General features: G+C 40.8%; 1 protein-coding gene across 5 annotated transcripts in view; it reads left to right on the top strand.

Annotated features, from left to right (window-relative positions):
• The first annotated feature begins 1,911 nt into the window (after positions 1-1,911).
• Positions 1,912-17,018, top strand: part of GPBP1 (GC-rich promoter binding protein 1) — a 36,815-nt gene continuing 21,708 nt past the window's right edge. For 2 of the 5 annotated variants that reach the window (XM_061469366.1, XM_061469367.1), the window contains exons 1-3: positions 1,912-2,061; positions 2,849-3,900; positions 4,666-4,736. The gene's annotated coding sequence lies outside the window, so the exon portion shown is untranslated. Of the gene's footprint in view, positions 2,064-2,848; positions 3,901-4,665; positions 4,737-17,018 lie in introns of all 5 variants that reach the window. The other 3 variants (XM_061469364.1, XM_061469363.1, XM_061469365.1) reach the window with 3 other exon arrangements.

The raw sequence follows: 17,018 nt of genomic DNA, 5'->3' as shown, positions 1-17,018 counted from the left end.
ATTAATTCCTTTAAGCAAATGCTTGCATGCTAATAATGTCTTGTTGACTTTGATGGAACTGCTTAAGTGCTTGTGACACGTAAACTAAAGTGTGCTACAAGAGGAGAGCTCTTGATTTTAATTCAGTGTGAGGTTTGCCACTGATCTTAATGAGCCAAGGACATCACCTCAGCTATCTGCTGGATCAAACTCTTGCTTTTCATGAAGTGGAAATGGCAGTATACCTTCTTTTATGAAACAATTAGAGATATAAATCAAACCTGTTTCCCATTACTACTTTAAAGTAATTACCCCAATGACTATCACAGCTTTTCCTGTGGTTAGTAACCAAGTAAAATTGGTTAGATGTGGTTATTGTCAACAGAAGGAAATAGAAGGATCTTGCATGAAGCAACACAAACAAAAATTCATTAGGAGGACTGATGTTAAATTGACAATCTACTGCTACTTACTGTGTTTCTCTTTTGATACCCATGGTATATAATTGCAAAGCCAGAAAATGCTCAGAATAGGTGAGCAGTGTGAATTGAAAGGTCATTTCAGATCATTAATACAGCCTTAAATGTGTGTTGTCAAGGTGGCCTGGAAATGCTTTATTGACTCTTTGTTTTCATGTTGCTTCAGGTTCACCTCTGACCTTGTTTTCCTAGAAACTGTTACGCATCCTATTTTAGGATTATACATGTTGCCTTGGGATTTGTATATGACCTCTTTGTTCAAAGCTTTCTTGGTATTACATACGCCTGAATCACACAGCATAAAGCGTCGTGGAGTCCTGAGATGTTTTTGGTAACTTTTCCTGATTGAACAAATCTGTTAGCTTCTAGCTACTATTTCGGCACATGTCTGATATGGGTTCTAAATTACCATTTTGAAAGATATTTTAATAATGAAACCTGAGAGTGTGGGCGCTTTTGGTACCATGGTCCTGGTGACTGCATATGGATGTATCAGGCTTGGCTCCTTGGCAAGACTGTGATGGGAACCTACAAGAACACTGCTGCTGTTAGGAATTGGAACTGGGGTTGACTACTCAAGAGTTGAGTGGATGGCAAATGTGACCAACAGCAGCTTCAGAGCTTCTGACGGCCTTTTAAAGATTAAACTCATGCATTTTCTACAATTTTTCTTCAGTTTTTAGTAATTTTTATAGTAAATGTTGCTTTCTAGTAATTTTATCAATTTCAAAAGTGGGTTGACAGCATATATATATATGCCCGTTAAATGCATTTAAAATGCATTTAAAAAATCCAGGGTCAAATGCAGGCTCTAGAAACACTCTCCAGTACCCTTTCTAATGATGCTTAAGCACGATTTCATGTATTTAATTCTTCTCCTAATTGATTGCAAAATAACCTGCCTCGTGCTGGAAATAGGATTTAAAAATCGAAAACGCCTAAAACGTGAATTCACTTATTTCCCAGCCGGCAGAAATCCATCACATTTCTTCCAGAAAAAGGAGCGCAGAAGGACTGCACGCACGTCCAGGGCTTTTCCCGGCTTACGCTTGTAAACTGAAGCCATTCCTTCTGACCGAGTGAAGACGCCCGTTTTGTGCCCTTCGATCAAACGGCGCTCACTGACGCGCTCCCTTCCCCCCCGTCCCCGCTACGCCTGCGAGTCGCGCTTGGCGGGGTCGAGGTTCGGGAGGACTTGGAATCCGCCTACGCCCGCCGCCCTCCCACCCCCCCTCGGGCACAGCGGACTTTCCCCGACACCTCGCCTCAACCCAGGTGCCCCGTTGCGGCCGCTCAGCGCGGTGCCAGTGCCGCTGTCGACAGGGCCAGCGCCGCGCTAGGCCGCGCAGCTACACTGTTAATTACGGCGGCGGTGGCGGCAGCGCCGGGGACTCCCGCGGGCGGGGCGCGCTTGGGGGATTCCCAGCCTCCCGCGGAACGTTCGGGATCGTTCCGTGACGTCACGGCCGGGGGGCTCCCCGCGGCGGGGCGGTGTCGCGGCAGGCAGGCCCCGCCCCAGGGTCGTGCGGAGGCTCTCGCGAGGCCTGCGCGCGAGGAGCACTGAGGCTCGGAGCGGCGCCATTTTAAGAGCGAGGCGAGCGGGGTGTGTGTGTGTGTGTGTGTGAACGCGTATGGTGTGTGCGCTGCGCTCTTGCGCCCGCGTGTTCTCCCCCTCCTCCGGTTCTCCGGGTGCCACAGCCGCCAGGCCCAGGGCACCACCCCCCCCCCCTCCCCGGGGGGCTCCGGTGGCGCCGAGCAGAGGGCGGCTGGGTGGGCACCGGCAGTGCCGTGCGGGGCGCCCCGTCCCATCCCGTCCCCTTCCCTGCCGCGCGGCCAGGCCCGCCCCCGGGGCCCCGGTGAGGCAGGACGAGCGCGGGCCGACGAGTCCAGCTCACCCCCGCCCCATGCCCGTCGCGGCCCCGCCGCGGAGAGGCCGGGGGTAGCGGTGGAGCAGAGGGTCTGCCCGCGCATTGAGGAGGCGGGCCCCGCCGGGGCTTCCCCCGGGCGCGCTGGGGCTTCCCCAACGGCTCCCGCCGCTCCCTAGGCTCGTTCTGTGTTTCTGCTCAGTGTCCCTGGCGCAGGTCAGCGCCTCGCTCTCGGCTGCGTTGTGTGGAGACATCCATCCTTCCCAATAAAACGAGAAATGCCCTTTCCCCCGCGTCCCCTCCTGTCCTTCCTGTTTTCCTTCCCTTCTCTAGGGAGCTGGAGGCAGCGTTCCCCATGATCGTGATTGTTCCGTTCTCCGGGATGAATGAAGGTTTAACTGAGGCAGCTGTACCCCCGTTTGGCCCCCTGGTTGCATGTGTTTGCTTTGCTAGACTCAGGCATCTGTGTGTGTAACACCAGGTTTCAGAAGGAAGAGCTGATTGTTCTGGTTCTTTTTACCGTAGGCAGTTCGGATTACAGCTAGAGTCCTGGATTTTCGCAGCCTTTTGCTTCAGCTCCTGGGCAGGAAAAGAGGTGGAAACCGACCTGCTGCAATTGCGTCCTGTGAAAGGGGAGGAATACCGAACACTGCCCTGGGATAATTTGGCAAAGTGCTTCCTCCTGAAAAGGCTTCTGAAACAATCACCAGACATCTGGGAAGCGAATTGGAAGTTGAAGTCGTGAGGTTTTTCTTTCTAGCGGTGCTGAGCATTTCACCCATGGACACTGTTGTCCACATGGCATGGATGTATACCTAAACTCACTACGTGCTCCGTATTCCAGCTGCCAAAATAAAGTGCTTGCTTTCTTTTAAATACTTTTTTTCTTCTGGGCAGTATTTTGTCTTGAGTCATCGGTATAACCGGTTTTGGTAACTGGTTCCACATTAAATGCAGCCTGAGCCACTGTGTAGACAGTGCTGAGAAGTTTCATGGCAGATATTTTTATCCCTACCTTACTTTTCAGATTTTCTGACATAGCCTTCCATCATTTTGTAATGAGACCTATTTTCTAAATGAAGACTCTAATAGACGCTTGTTTATCATTTTTTCTTTTATATTTTATTTAGTATTTTTGTTAAAAAATGTTGCCAATAAGCAATATGGAGGTATCCAGATAGCTCCTGTTTACAAATGCCTGTTATGTGAAGCTAGAAAGTGTTCCACAGTTCAGATGTGAAATCTGGATTTTCAACTTCACAGGTTGTGTGTAAAAAGTGTATTTATTTCACCTGGAGCTCATGCTTCTTACAGTGATATGTACATGGAATAGACGAGAGAAGAAGCTGCCAGAGGAGAACAAAAAGCTTTTTAAAACAGAATTGGCAAATTTTGGAAATAGCCTTGCAGAATCTGTAAGCAGGAAGGATGGGTAGCTGATTTCTGTGAGGTCAAATCTATGTCAAACAGCTACGAATGTAGTATCAACGAGAACTGGGGATATTATCTCAAGGAAAACAAACTGGAAAAATATAAACCACGCAGTACTAACACCTTGTGTGGTCCTCTTGGGTTAGGTAAGTGGTGTGGTATTCATAAATAAGTTTACACTCGAATAAATATCACTAGGATGGTTAAACCAGTAACATTTACTGCCTAGAGGTTGTTGGTTTTTTTGAGAATCTTGAAATGTGCTTGCAGAATCTAAGTTTTACTTGCTGTTTTTAATAATTGACAGAATAATTCTTTAATATTTGATGAACACAGGTACAGGGAGAAATGTGTGGGTAGGAGTGTGGCTTTTCTGGGAGATTGAAAAATAGGTACATCAAGACTGTATCTGTAGGTAACAACCTTCATGCTAATATTGTGATCTCAGCAGTGAGCTATTATGCTTACTGAACAAGTCTGCTGGATGGCTTGCACATCTCAGTCTTCAAATTTGTATTAGATTTTTTTGCAGTATGATAGTACTAATGCAGATTTTGTTTCTCCCCTTTTCTGTACTTTGTCACTTATGGAAGCCAGGTATTTTTTACCATAAATTAGTTTACTGCCTATGCAAACTATTTTTTAATGTGTTGATACTCTAAGGTTAGGTTCAGAGTAATTTCCTATTCTGTAATGGGAGTGAATGAGTCTGGTCTGCAAGTATAATATTACAAAAAACCTCTACCTTTTTGGAAGGATTCAAAACAAAATCTAGTGGTGAAATAACTGAACTTGCATGCTGTTTTTAGATGTATTGCTGTTCCCTTCCTCCCGTAGTGTTTAAATGTTTCTGAAGATAGATACAGTTTAAATGTTGAAATTAATATGTTCACATTTGGTTTTCCTTGTAGATTTGTGTTCAGCTGAACTGCTGTTTCGAAGAAAATTAAGATGGACAGAGCAACGTAATTCAAAAGTTAGTGTTATTTTCCCTTGAGCTCTTTTCCCCTTACCCCACCTTGGTTATTCATAAAGCTTTAAATAATTAAAGCATTACTGGATAAACTTTAAACTATCTGGTGAAGATGACACATTTACCATAGTTGCCACCTCTTTAATTTTTTTTTTTTTCAGAGCTTCTGCAATACTGAATTATTACTAGTAGTGAGCTAGCAAAACAAAAATGTCCTTCTCTAAGGGCAGTGCAGAGGTACTTGGGAAGATGGCATATGTGAAAGCCTTGTAGAAAAAGTAAAGTTTTATGTGCTTATGTGAAGCTGTATCTAAAGATTACTGGGGTGTTTCCTCCCTGTAATTTGTTATTTTGACCGCAGATGAAAGACTTCCATATAAGTTTTACAAATTTTGAGGCTCACTGAAGTATTTCTGTGTCTTGTCTTGTCAGTGTCTAAAAGTTGATACAGCTTCAGTATTTTGCTTTCTTTGGGTAGCTCTGCTGTTTTGTTATGTAACTTCTGTTTCAGTTTTGATGTTTTGAAAACATGGGAAGTGTGGAATGTGAACAGGAGGTGGTTTCTGTACTCTCTTGTGTTTCTGGCTTTGTGGCTCTTCTGTATTGAGTTCAGTGTGGCTGGGGATTGACTGAATGAACTGAGCCACAGGTGAAGGAAGGAAACCAACAGAGAAGAATGATCTTCTCATTCCTTTGTCTGGGTTAATCTGTGTTTTGTTTGGAAGCATTTGGTAAATGGAAAGAGTTCAGTAAGTGGCCATTTCTTTCATTTTTTTTTTTTTATCTATTGTATAGTCACAATAGTAATACAAGTACTTGCTTCTTAACTCACAAAGTGATGTCTCGTTTTTCAAGCTATTGACTTTCAGTGCTGTGAGATACTTCTTCAGTAGAGGCTCTCAGTGAAATTAAGGAGCTGCATCCCCACTTACTATTTTGGGTGATATCTCTATCTGGACTCTTGTGGATATTGCAAAGAGTTCGCATTTTTGAGCTTCATTAAATTAACTTTGTCTTTACATCTCTGTTTGCTGGTAGGATCTTTTTTTTTTTTTCTTTTCACCAAGTTTGCACCTTGGGAAGTCCAGTTGTTCTTATTGTGTGCCTATTCATTCATGTTTTAAAGGTGTCCTTGTACTGTAAGTAAAATTCATACTTGGGTGAGTCCCTCTGAGCAGAAAATGCCTTGCATGCTAGGCCATTTTAATTCCTTCTTTAGGTTTTTATTTGTGTAGTGATGACAGTTTGTTAAGTGGTTTGCAGACAACTATGAAGATAAGGTCCTTGTCTCCAAGAGCTTATGCTTTAAGCCTGCATGTAAACATAGCTTTTGTACTGGAATAACTGTCAGCAGCTTCACTCTTTTACTGATGAGGTTATTCTGGTAGAAATCCTAAAAAGGTACATTTGTGTTGAGAAGTTCTCTTGAATGGTGTAGGCTGCTCTGCTGCGTGAAAAATGTGTTGGTGGAAGCTTGTAAGATTAAGCAGAGTTTACACTTACAGCAAAGCTTAAGTGGAATTACATGGTTAAAATGATACAGGGAGATCATGTAGATATTTAGGTTTGTTAGTACTTAACAAGTTAATATATTTTAGGCTCCTTTGTTTTTCTCCTTTCTAATAAGATTCTTCTGATTAAAATATGTGGATAAAGCGATGTGACAGAGTTCATCAGTAAGTTTTGGGGAAGTAGCTTTTATTTATTTTTTTAGTACTAGGAATAGATTGTCTCTTGCAAGGAGAACTGTTTGCAGACCTTATTATAAATGAGCTTGAATGAGACTTGGCATGCTTTTTGTTTGGGTTTTTGTTACTGTGTGTGTTTCGGCAGTGGTATTACACAGAAAATGATGATAAAGCCCTGTGTGGTGCTAACAGCTCTTCCACAATTGCCTCCTTCCCTCCCTTCAGCTGTTTAGCTGAAATAGCGTTTTTCTGGTTTCTGTGCTCAGGATGTCAAACCTGCTACTATTTTCAACTACTTTTTCTTCAGATCCTTGTGAAGACCGCAAAGTGCAGAAGAATTCCTGGTGAATTTGTTACATGATGTGTGCTGAATGGGGTGGTGATGTTATTGCACCACCACTTCAGGTTTTTTGGACTTTGAGCCTTGTGAACAGCAAGCGATTAGCCTTTACCTAGCTTTCTGCTAAATGGTGCTGCAGGTGTGTTGGGTTTCAAGCAGAAGGAACCTGGTTGTAGTTTACCTTCCAGTATGAAGTCTCTCTGTGTTCCAAAATACATTTTATGTTTAAATTTACATTTTGGTACAGTGCAAGAAATAAAAAATAAAAGGCAACTTGTAGAACTGATGATTAAGTTATTTGAAGCACTCTCATTAACTTTGGCTGTTTCTAAAACACCTTGTAAAAGGTGTTTTGATTGTTGTTGTCATTGTCCTGAACTCGGTATATATACGTCATTGTGACATTAATATATGTTTCACAAAGTGATGTAAACCCTGTTGCTTGTGGACCATATCTGTATACAGAAAGGAGAGTACATGATAAAGAACAGTGGTTGGGATTTTTAGAGCAGTGTCCACCTAGGCCCATTGGCATTCTTATGCAAAGCAAAGCATGGTTCTGTTTATTTTTCTCACATAAGGAGGTTGATCCCTAAGTAGAAATGAAGGTGGGTTTTTCTTGTTTGTTTGTTTGTTTTTTGCTAAGGCACTGCAAAGCTAGGTTTTAGGGCTGTGGCTGTACTGGAGAATGTGTTTTCTTTCAGTGGTTAAAAAATGGACTGTTACAGTGTGACTCTCTGCAGTCCTCGTACCTGGATGTTTCATCAGACTTCTGGAAGTGTTCAAATTTGAGAGAGGACCTTGTTCCTTCCTCGGTGTTCTTCAGGAAGCCCTGGTTCTCATACTTCATTTTAAAAGATGAGGCAAGAGGGTAAATGAAAAAAAAAAAAAATCTGGATGTTTTATTTTATTTTTCCTTATTGTCCAGTGCTAGAACACTCATCAGAAGAGTTCTGTATTGGATGGTGAGGACAGCAAGGCTAAAACTGGAGATTTTACTTGCTCTTCAGTAGCAGCATTGAAAAAGAAGAGGTTTCACTGAGTTATCAAGATCTGTTTAGTATTTGTTGAAGCAGTGGGAGAGAAGACCTTTAAAGGTTCAGCTCCCTATCGTTTTATTGGAGGTGTGAGTCTGACAATAAATTTCAGAGAATCAAGGAACTTGAGAGAGTTACCATAACCAAACTTAACTTTGTGTGTAAATTATGTGTCTGTAAACAGTCTTCTGCACTGAAATGTGGTGGTGAGTGTGGCAGGCACACTTTCCTTTCAAAGTGTTAAAAAGTTCATTGTAAAGATTTAAGCTTATTCTGTTGTTGTGGCTATGCATTTACATAGAAAAGAAAGGAAATAATCATCAGTTGAAGTAGTTGTCATGTTTTTGCAGTGATACATGATCACTGGAAATGCTTCCATTTTTGCAAACTTAGTAAAGCTTATGTTAGGTTTTGAATATTAATTCCTGTTTTATTAACAGGAAAATTTTGGATAGCAGAAAAAACTCGGATTTAGCTTATTTTGCTTTGCTCAAACTAAATAAATCTCAGAGTTAGGAAGATCTCTGTGTTTAAAAGGGTAATGAAAATTGAGATTTATAGGCTTTAAACAAAAGTACTGTTTAAAGCTTACATTTAACAACTTCAAATTAGTGCTGCTCTTGACTCTTGGTAACAGGGAAGAATCTGTTATCACAACTTTTTTTTTTTCTCATTAAGTGAGTTGTGGCAGAAAGAAAAATGTTTGATGGACTGGATTATTTTAAAGGCCTGTTAAGTTTGAGAATAGCCCTCAACATTTCTGTTTATGAAGAAGAGGGACTATAGTCTATTTAGTCTATTGTTTTTAATTCTGATGACTTGCAGCCTTCTTTTATAGAATCATAGAATGGTTTGGGTTAGAAAGGACCTTAAAATCATCTAGTTTCAATCTCCTGCCATAGGCAGGGACGCCTCACACTAAACCATGTTGCCCAAGGCTCTGTCCAGCCTGGCCTTGAACACTGCCAGGGATGGAGCATTTACCATTTCTTTGGGCAACCTGTTCCAGTGCCTCACCACCCTCATAGTAAAGAACTTCCTTATATCTAACCTGAACTTCGCCTGTTTAAGTTTAAACCCATTACCCGTTGTCCTGTCACTACAATCCCTGATGAAGAGTCCCTCTCCAGCTTCCTTGTAGGCCCCCCTTCTGATTCTGGAAGGTGGCTCTGAGGTCTCCACACAGCCTTTGCCCCGTTTATAAATATTACACTAAAACTTCTGTGACAAGGAGAGGGTAGGTTGTCAAACAAGTGTGTAGCTGGAGCCAAGGTTCCCATGAGTATTTTGTGGTGTGCTGCACTTACGACAGTAATAATCTGTGAGGCATTAGGTAAAAGTTCGTGGGTATGTGACACTTAGATATGCACACATGCTAATCTCAGACTTTCCTGAAAATTATGAATGCGCATATATCCATGTGCTTTTAACATCCTGTTTGTGGGTTTCTCTATGCAAATCAATAGGCTGAATTTCTAAACTGGTCTTCAGGGAGCATCAAGAAATCTGAATCTGTATCTTACTTCTAACTTCAGGAATTTGTGGCTTGAAGCTCTTTTTCCCTGTTAATAATTCTGCAATTCCACTCTCAAGCTTCAAGTATTCCTAGCTGTTGCGTATTGCCTTTTATTTTAATTGCTTTCTGACAACCTCTTAATTACCCAGAGGCACAGAAACTACTTCCTGAAAAATAATGTAGGCTGTTGGGAGAGCGTGAGAAGTACAGAAGTTGAAAACGCAGAACTATTTTTCCTTGTCTTTAGCTTCTGGTGAGATGGGTTCAGCTGTTCTTGTTCCTCCCCATCTTCCCCCAGTTCTAGCATTTTTTTTTTTTTCCTCCCCGCTATAAAATTTTGGTTAGCTCCACTTAAATTTGATATATTTCTTAATTAGTTAAATTCACAAGATGGCCAAAAGCATGCGAATTAATACAAAGTAAATTAAGTTTTTAGATTGTAGGTGTTTTGTCTGTTTTACTGTTATAATGACCAGCTTTTTTCATACTGTAGTGATGTCACCATTTTTTGTCTGTTTCTTCATGCTAGGACATTATGGAAAAGCAAAATTGTTTTTATTATTCTGGTACTTCAGACAAATAGGGCTACCAAAGGTATCTTGCCAACAGTAATGAAACCCGTCTTCAGTATTTAAGGCATCTTTCTAGGCTAGAAAAGTACTTTAATTTTGTACACTTGAAGAAACCTCTCTGAAGTTGGATCTCTTCCATACCAGTGGGACTGTCTTTCCTCTGGCAGCTAAATACTGGTTAGACAAGTTAAGCAACATGCCCTTAAAAATGGGTGGTGATGATCTCTGATCTCACGTCCTCATCCTCGTCATCTTAAAGTTCTGCTGTGCTTTTTTTTCTCCACCCTCAGTGGAGAAAGGATCAGGTTAGGGAACACTTAAATAAGGTATACATAAATCTGTGGTCTTGACAGGATGCTCCCATGAGTGCAGCGGGAGCCAGCTGGTGTCATTGCAAGGCTGTTCCATATGATCTTTGAGAAGTCTTATGGTCACCCCACTGTGAGAGGTACTAGAAGACAGCAGATGTCAATCTTATCATCAGGAAGGATAAGAAGGAAGATCCAGGGAACTACAGGCCAATCAGCCTCACTTCAGTTCATGGGAAGGTGGTACAGCAACTTACCCTGGAAACACAAACACATGAAGGACAGGAAGGTGAGTGGAAGGGAAAACCATGCTAAACCAAGCTGGTAGTCCTCTACAATGAGGTGACTAGTTTGGGAGAGCAATTGATGGTGGTTGTCCTGACTTCAGTAAGGCTTTTGACATTGTCTTGCATGACATTCTTATGGAAAAGCTGACAAAGTATGTGTAGAAAAGTGAATGATGAGGTTTAGCAAAAACTGTCTTAATGGCTAGGCCCAAGTGTGCAGGATTGTGATCAGTGCCACAAAAGTCATTTGGAGGAAGCCATTATTGTATCCTGGGCTTCAGTACTAGAGGCTGAACTATGTAACATCTTCATAAAAGTCCTGAACAATGAGCAGAATTTACCCTCAGCAAGTTTGCAAATGATACAAAGTGGGGAGGAGTGGCTGATAGGCTTGATGTTTGTGCTGCTGTGAAGAGGAGCCTGGAAAGGCTCAAGAGCTGAACAGAGGATCCTCATGAAGCTCGGCAAAGGGAAAATGTGAAATCCTACCTCTGGGTAGGAGCAGTGGCATGTGCAAGTAAATGCTGGGGGCTGACTAGCTGCTAAGCAGCTCTGCAGAGAAGGACCTGGCAGTCCAGTTGGACAGCAAGCCAGCCAACTGTGAACCAGCAGTGCATCTTCATAATAAATATGCCTACGATCTCCCTGGTCTACATTAGAAAGACTGTTGCCAGCAGGTCGAGGGGAGTTAATAATCTTTCTCCTCTCCTCAGCCCTGTTGAGCCCACATTTGGAGTCCTGTTTCCTATTATAGGCTGCTGGTACAGGAAATATGTGGACTTAGTGGAGTGAGTTCTGCGAAGGACCACAAAGATAATTAAGGGACTAGAGCATCTTTTCTGTCTGGAGAAGCTGATACTCCATCCGATCCTTAAAGGAAGTGTGAGTTGGACCTCAGTCTTTTAGAATGTTCTTTGGACGTTTTATTTTTTTCAGAAGATAGTTTCCAGATTTTTAATTAGTAATCCATTAAACCAGTTTTTCTCATGTAAGGTTATGTGAAGGTGAAAATGGTGGGGGAGACTGTCTTTGTTAATGTTGTTGATGGGACTACAAACAGTTGGGACAGGAGCAGACAGTATGCCCTCAGAAGGATGTTACAAGTGTCATGGTTTAACCTGAGATGGTATCTAAGTGCCATGCAGCTGCTTGCTCATTTCCCCCCTTAGTGCGATGGGGAGAAGAGTCAGAAAAACTGTAAACCCCCAGGGGTTGAGATAGCAGTTTAATAATGAAATAAAATAATAATAGAAAATGGAGAGAGAGGGGAAGGAATAAACCCTGCTCCCACTCCAAAAAACAAAACCCACAAGTGGTGCACAGTACAACTACTCACCAACCCCTGACAAGTGTCTAGCTTGTCCCAGAGCAGTGACCTGGCCTTCCCAGACATCTCCACCCAGTTTATATACTGAGCATGATGTTCCATGGTATGGAATATCCCTTTGCGTAGTGGGGCTCAGCTCTCCTGGCTGTGATCTCCGGGGTTCATGTGTCCCTTCCTCACTGGGAGAACACGAGAGACTGGAAAGCGCTCACCAGAGTTAGCACATTCCAGTAACTTTTGGGCAAGCTTTTTGTGAGCAGCCACTAAAATACCAGTGTGTATCAACGTTATTCTCAGATTAAAGCCAAAACACAGCGCTGCACCAAACAAAACAAACACAAGGTAACGCTGCCATGTTACAATGTCATAAAAAGTTGTAAATTCTGTCTGTCGTAAGTTGAAGAGTTGAGGCATTCCTGCTATCATCTGCAGTGGGTACAGACCTGTGAAAAGATAGGTTATGCATTTTACACTTAGTTCTTACGAGTAGCAGAATTGTTACAGAATTTATAGTTAAATACATTAAAATACAATACTGAATGCATTTGCTCTTGTTGGAACTACCTAAACCAAATAATGAAAATAGTCTTCCAATATCACAGCAGTTAAATGTGAATGCATATTACCTTGTATGCCATAGTCCTTTCAGGATTCTCCTTTCTGGATTCTGTACTTTAATAATAAGGCTAATTTTTTCTTATTTGGCCTGTTTATAGAAAGCAAAACATGGAACTAATACTCAGAATGCTTTGATTATATCTGCTTGCTCTGTTCTTTGCGCTTGCAATATCCCAGAAGATATTTTGTCCCTGTGACTGTGGGCTCTCATGTCCACCTTTGTAGCCAGTGCAGAGATACTCTTGAGATGTGTTTTCATGAGAGTCACTTTCCCAGCTCTAAGAATATTTTGCAGTTCCAGAGATGCTGTATTTTCATATTGTAGAAGTAGACAAGTAGAGAGAGGGTTTCTGTTGCTGGAAAGATTTTATGAACGGAAGTGAAGCTAGAATAATTCTGGATAAAGGATCAATCATCTTTATAAAGGAGTAGGAATGATCACTTACTTTTTTTTTTTTTTTGTGTAACCAGTTTATTCCAGTGCTCAGTAGCCTTTGCTTTCTTGATACATTTAAGGTTAGGTTGAAGACATGTGTAAAGGAAATGACTGTTGCTCCATTGTGTTAGCGGGAGTAGTGCAGGAAATACGATTTTCTAGCATATGAAGGAAGTCAGGTTAGATTATAAGTGTTTGAGCTGGAGACTTTTGAAGTTTATTTTAAGGCTTTGTCAGGTGTAATTGTTTCCAGCATTTTACATATGCCTGGCATGGGGAATTAAAAAGTGAAAGTCTGTATCCTTGCCATACTCTTTTGCTCCATAACTTCTGGCAGCGCAACTGCTTCCTGGCTTAGCACTGCAGCAAAGTTGAGTTAATAAATCTACCCTATTCTGTCTGTAGTAACTCTACAGTTACGCTGTAATGAGTCTGATACGTGACTGCACTGTATTACTGTATTCCCATTTTTGATGTGCTGGACTAACAGATGGTAGGGTTCTGTGCTATGTTTAGCTGGTAATGCTCTCACACTTCGCTTACCTGTTAGAAGCTGCTGCCATGTATTGCCAGTCTGCCTACCTTTCAGCAGTGAAGGAGGGTGACATCTGTAAGTGCTGGTAGTGGTGGCAGAAGTCCCTCGTTTAGGTCAGACAGTGTAAGAATGAGAGCTACTTTGTAAATAGAGGGGGAAAAGAGTTTGGTGTTTTTTTTTTTATTAGTAAGTTTTACTGGAAGAAATTACACAAATTTTATTAAAATGTGAGAAAAAAATACTGCTTACCTTTCTAGAATTGTGCAGCCTTGTTTCGGTAATAGGCAACCTGATAGTTAGCTTTTATGACACTTTTGTTAAATAATGGTGGGTCTATTTTGAGTTTGTGCTGGTAGGGAATGATGACTTAAACATTCAGTGTTAAATTTTGGGCCTACTCTTTTGTTACCAAGAGAGTTTCTGAAAGGGATGGAATCATGTTTGGATCTGTGGTTTTTATCTTGATAAGCTTTCTTCTGATAACATTATTAATGCAGGGAGTACATAGCTGGTTTATCAGTGTTAATGAATAGCAGTTGATCCTTTGTGTGGTGTGTACCTAAAAGAAGATTCGCTAGCAGACAAATGGGTTCTTCACATCTGTTATAATTAAAGCAGTTCCTTGTAAATGCTTGTGTGAGTGCATACTGACTACAATTCTGTTAAAGTACTTCAGATGTTTTTGGTTTTAATTTAGAAGTAGTTCTATGTTTCTGAAAGGCAGAAATGCTCTTCCAAAGTAAATTGCTGATCAGTGTTACCTCTTTGCCTTAGTGGGTCCTCAATTTCTGTAAAGGCAGCTCTTGTTTGATCTAGCTCTTGTCAAGCTAGAAGGATGTATCAGTAAATTCCTAGAGAAGTCTCTCCAGTATTTTTATTGATAACTTCAGTTATGAAATAGAGTGGTTGCTTATTAAATTTATAGATAGTACAAATCTGCATAGAGGTTGCAAGTGCTTTGGTGGACACGGAATGCAGAAAGTCTCTGACTGCTGAGGGCAGCTTAGGTAATGGACCTAAATAGCAGGAAAAAAGACCTGGTAGAAGGAACTTCCTAGTGGGGTGACGTGTTGCAGAATAATGTGGTAGTTTCAGTTGTTGGTCTAACTTATGTTGGAAAGCAAGCAAGGAAGGAACAAACTGGTATTTGGCAACCAAGCTGATAATGAAGTGTTCAAGCATAGTAAATCCTGCCTGTGGCAGTGGAGCAGTCTTGCTGGCATCCTGTTCTCACTTTCTGTGATCTGTTTTCAATTTTCCAAGAATATCTTCCGGAGAAGGAAGAGTATCTTAGAGCTGTCAGTCATCAAAACAGAGCTCATGCTTGTAATTAAAATGTTTTTATATTAAAATACATTCTAGGACAAACTCATTGGCAACATGAGAAAGGAGCATCTGTAAGCATTTGTATGGAACATGGAACTGGCAACTTAAAGCTGGGAGGGCTATGTACTCTAAGATAAGAGTTTTTAAAAAAATGCTATTATTTGTCCTTTCCTGATCTGCTGACTGTTTTCCAACTTAATTGTGGCTAGGGTGTTTCTCCTTATTAGTAAGGTTGAATAGTGAAAATAGTTGATTTTCCCATGTCCAATTGCCAGACCAATAATATGTACAATCAGATGGGAGAAAGTGTTTTTTTTTTACTTCTGTGGTGTGGAGATCAGTATCCTCAATGGTTGTTTTTTTTTGCTAATCTTTAGCTGTAGACCTGTGAAATTGGTCAGATTTCTAAAAATACATCTGTGCTTTTATTACCACTGCTCTTTTATCATAATCAGTTGGAAGAATTAGGCCTAAAAGACTTTTTGTTTTATGCCCTTACTGAAATTTACAGATATTCTGCTACTGCCTTTATGCTCTGAGTATTGTGCAGTTTTTCCCCAGGCCCCTGTCTTTACCACTTCATTATATGGCGTTGTAGGAAAGGGATTGACTCACATGATAGAGCAGCACCATTAAAAACCTTTTCTAGAGTTTTTAGCTGAAGAACTGAGAACATGACAAAGACTTGACTCTGCTTCTAGAATAATTTTTGCAGTAAGAAATATACACCCAATATCAGTGGGCTGTGGACAAAGCTCAGTTGAAAACAACTTTCCAGTCCTCAGATGCTTGGTGATCACCAAATCTTGCCTGAGCCCGTGATTTGTAAGGAAAAGGTAAAAGGTAGGAGTGTTAATGAGTAAGAATAAGCTCTCTTCATGGCAGTTGGATATATAGTGGAAGCTTGAATAGTTTTCTAAAAACAGTAATGACTGTAATGACCAGTGGATATATTTGGAAGCTTGACTAGTTTTCTAAAAACAGTAAGTTGAGTTTATTAAGAAATAACATTGTTGGTGCCTTTTTTGTCTCGTACATAATGGCCAATTCACCAATAACTTGGTGAACTTATATCCTTCGTTTTGTTCTTATTTGGTATAAACCCAATCTCTCCCCTTGTTTTTCAGACTGTAAGTACTTTGGAATGAAGATTCTGTTCTTGTTATGCTTATCTTCCAGTGTTAATACCTGTCTTGATCCTTTCTAAAGATTTCATGATTCTCCTGCTTGGATAGGAGGACTGTATCGGAGGGAAGGAGAAAAAAGTTATGAGTTGCATTCTGCTCACATTTAATTTGCTGTTTCTTAATGTAGCATCTCTTGTGTTCATTCATCTGTAAACACACACCCATTTCTGTTTATATACTACTGTTGAAGATGAAAGTGAACTGGGCTCCTGTTAGAAAGACAAGCCATTTTTTGTGTTGGTTCTGTGACTAGATCTTTTCTTCATTTGTGTTTTAGTAGTCTGACACAGTTGCATTCTTTAGAAAATTTCTCTGAAATTTTTGTTGAGATTAATTTAGAAGAGAGTGTTGGATGATTTCACAAGAATAATTTGAAATGTTATTTGGGTGAGATACCTTTACACTTGTGTCTGTTTTGTACATCTCACCTTACAGTTTAACTCTGGTATTAAGAGACACCTAAAAAACCTATGTATGAGCTCACAGCATAAAGAAGAACTGGCAGCTCAAGTAAATGCAGTTTAATGCTTACAGATGTGTTAGGCTTCCATTTAGAAGCTGGAACATTCTCATCTGTCACTGGAAATCTGCATTAGCCTGGTTCATGCCAGAATACAACAGTTATGAGTTACCAAGTTCAGATTACACAGCTCATGCTAATACGTTACAGCAGCCTTAAAGTGAACTATGTTAGTTCTCACTTAACAGATATGTACTCTTGAGCAGAGGTGTGGAATACGTGTTTATTTGGGTTTCCCTATGAAATGCATGTGGGTGTTCGTTATGTTTTTATTAGCTGTATTTCAAGTAGTATGTATATCATACTTAAAATATTTTTGCGTCATTGGCAATATTTCAGTCTCCAGCAGGCAGTGTTTCATCCATTTCTTTCCTTTCTGTGCTATAGCTCAGCTTCAGGTAATACAGTTCATATTATCTTGCATTCTCTTGCTTATTGAGAGATGTTTTCCTACCTGTGGGGTAAGCGTGGGGTAGAAAAAGTATTCTTATGTTTTAATCTTGTCATTGCTTCCTCTTGCCCATTTTCAAACTAGAGAATTTTACTGGATTTGACAGTGTTTTTTTGACACATAGACTGTTTCTGTTGATTCCA

Source organism: Pezoporus flaviventris, unplaced genomic scaffold (assembly GCF_033815535.1).
Source record: "Pezoporus flaviventris isolate CSIRO_AGI_PZ_B2104156 unplaced genomic scaffold, CSIRO_AGI_Pfla_v1 ptg000057l, whole genome shotgun sequence".
In the NCBI taxonomy this organism is placed as follows: Eukaryota; Metazoa; Chordata; class Aves; order Psittaciformes; family Psittacidae; genus Pezoporus; species Pezoporus flaviventris.
The sequence above is the reverse complement of the archived record's forward strand: the minus strand, read 5'-3'. Positions and strand labels throughout refer to the sequence as shown.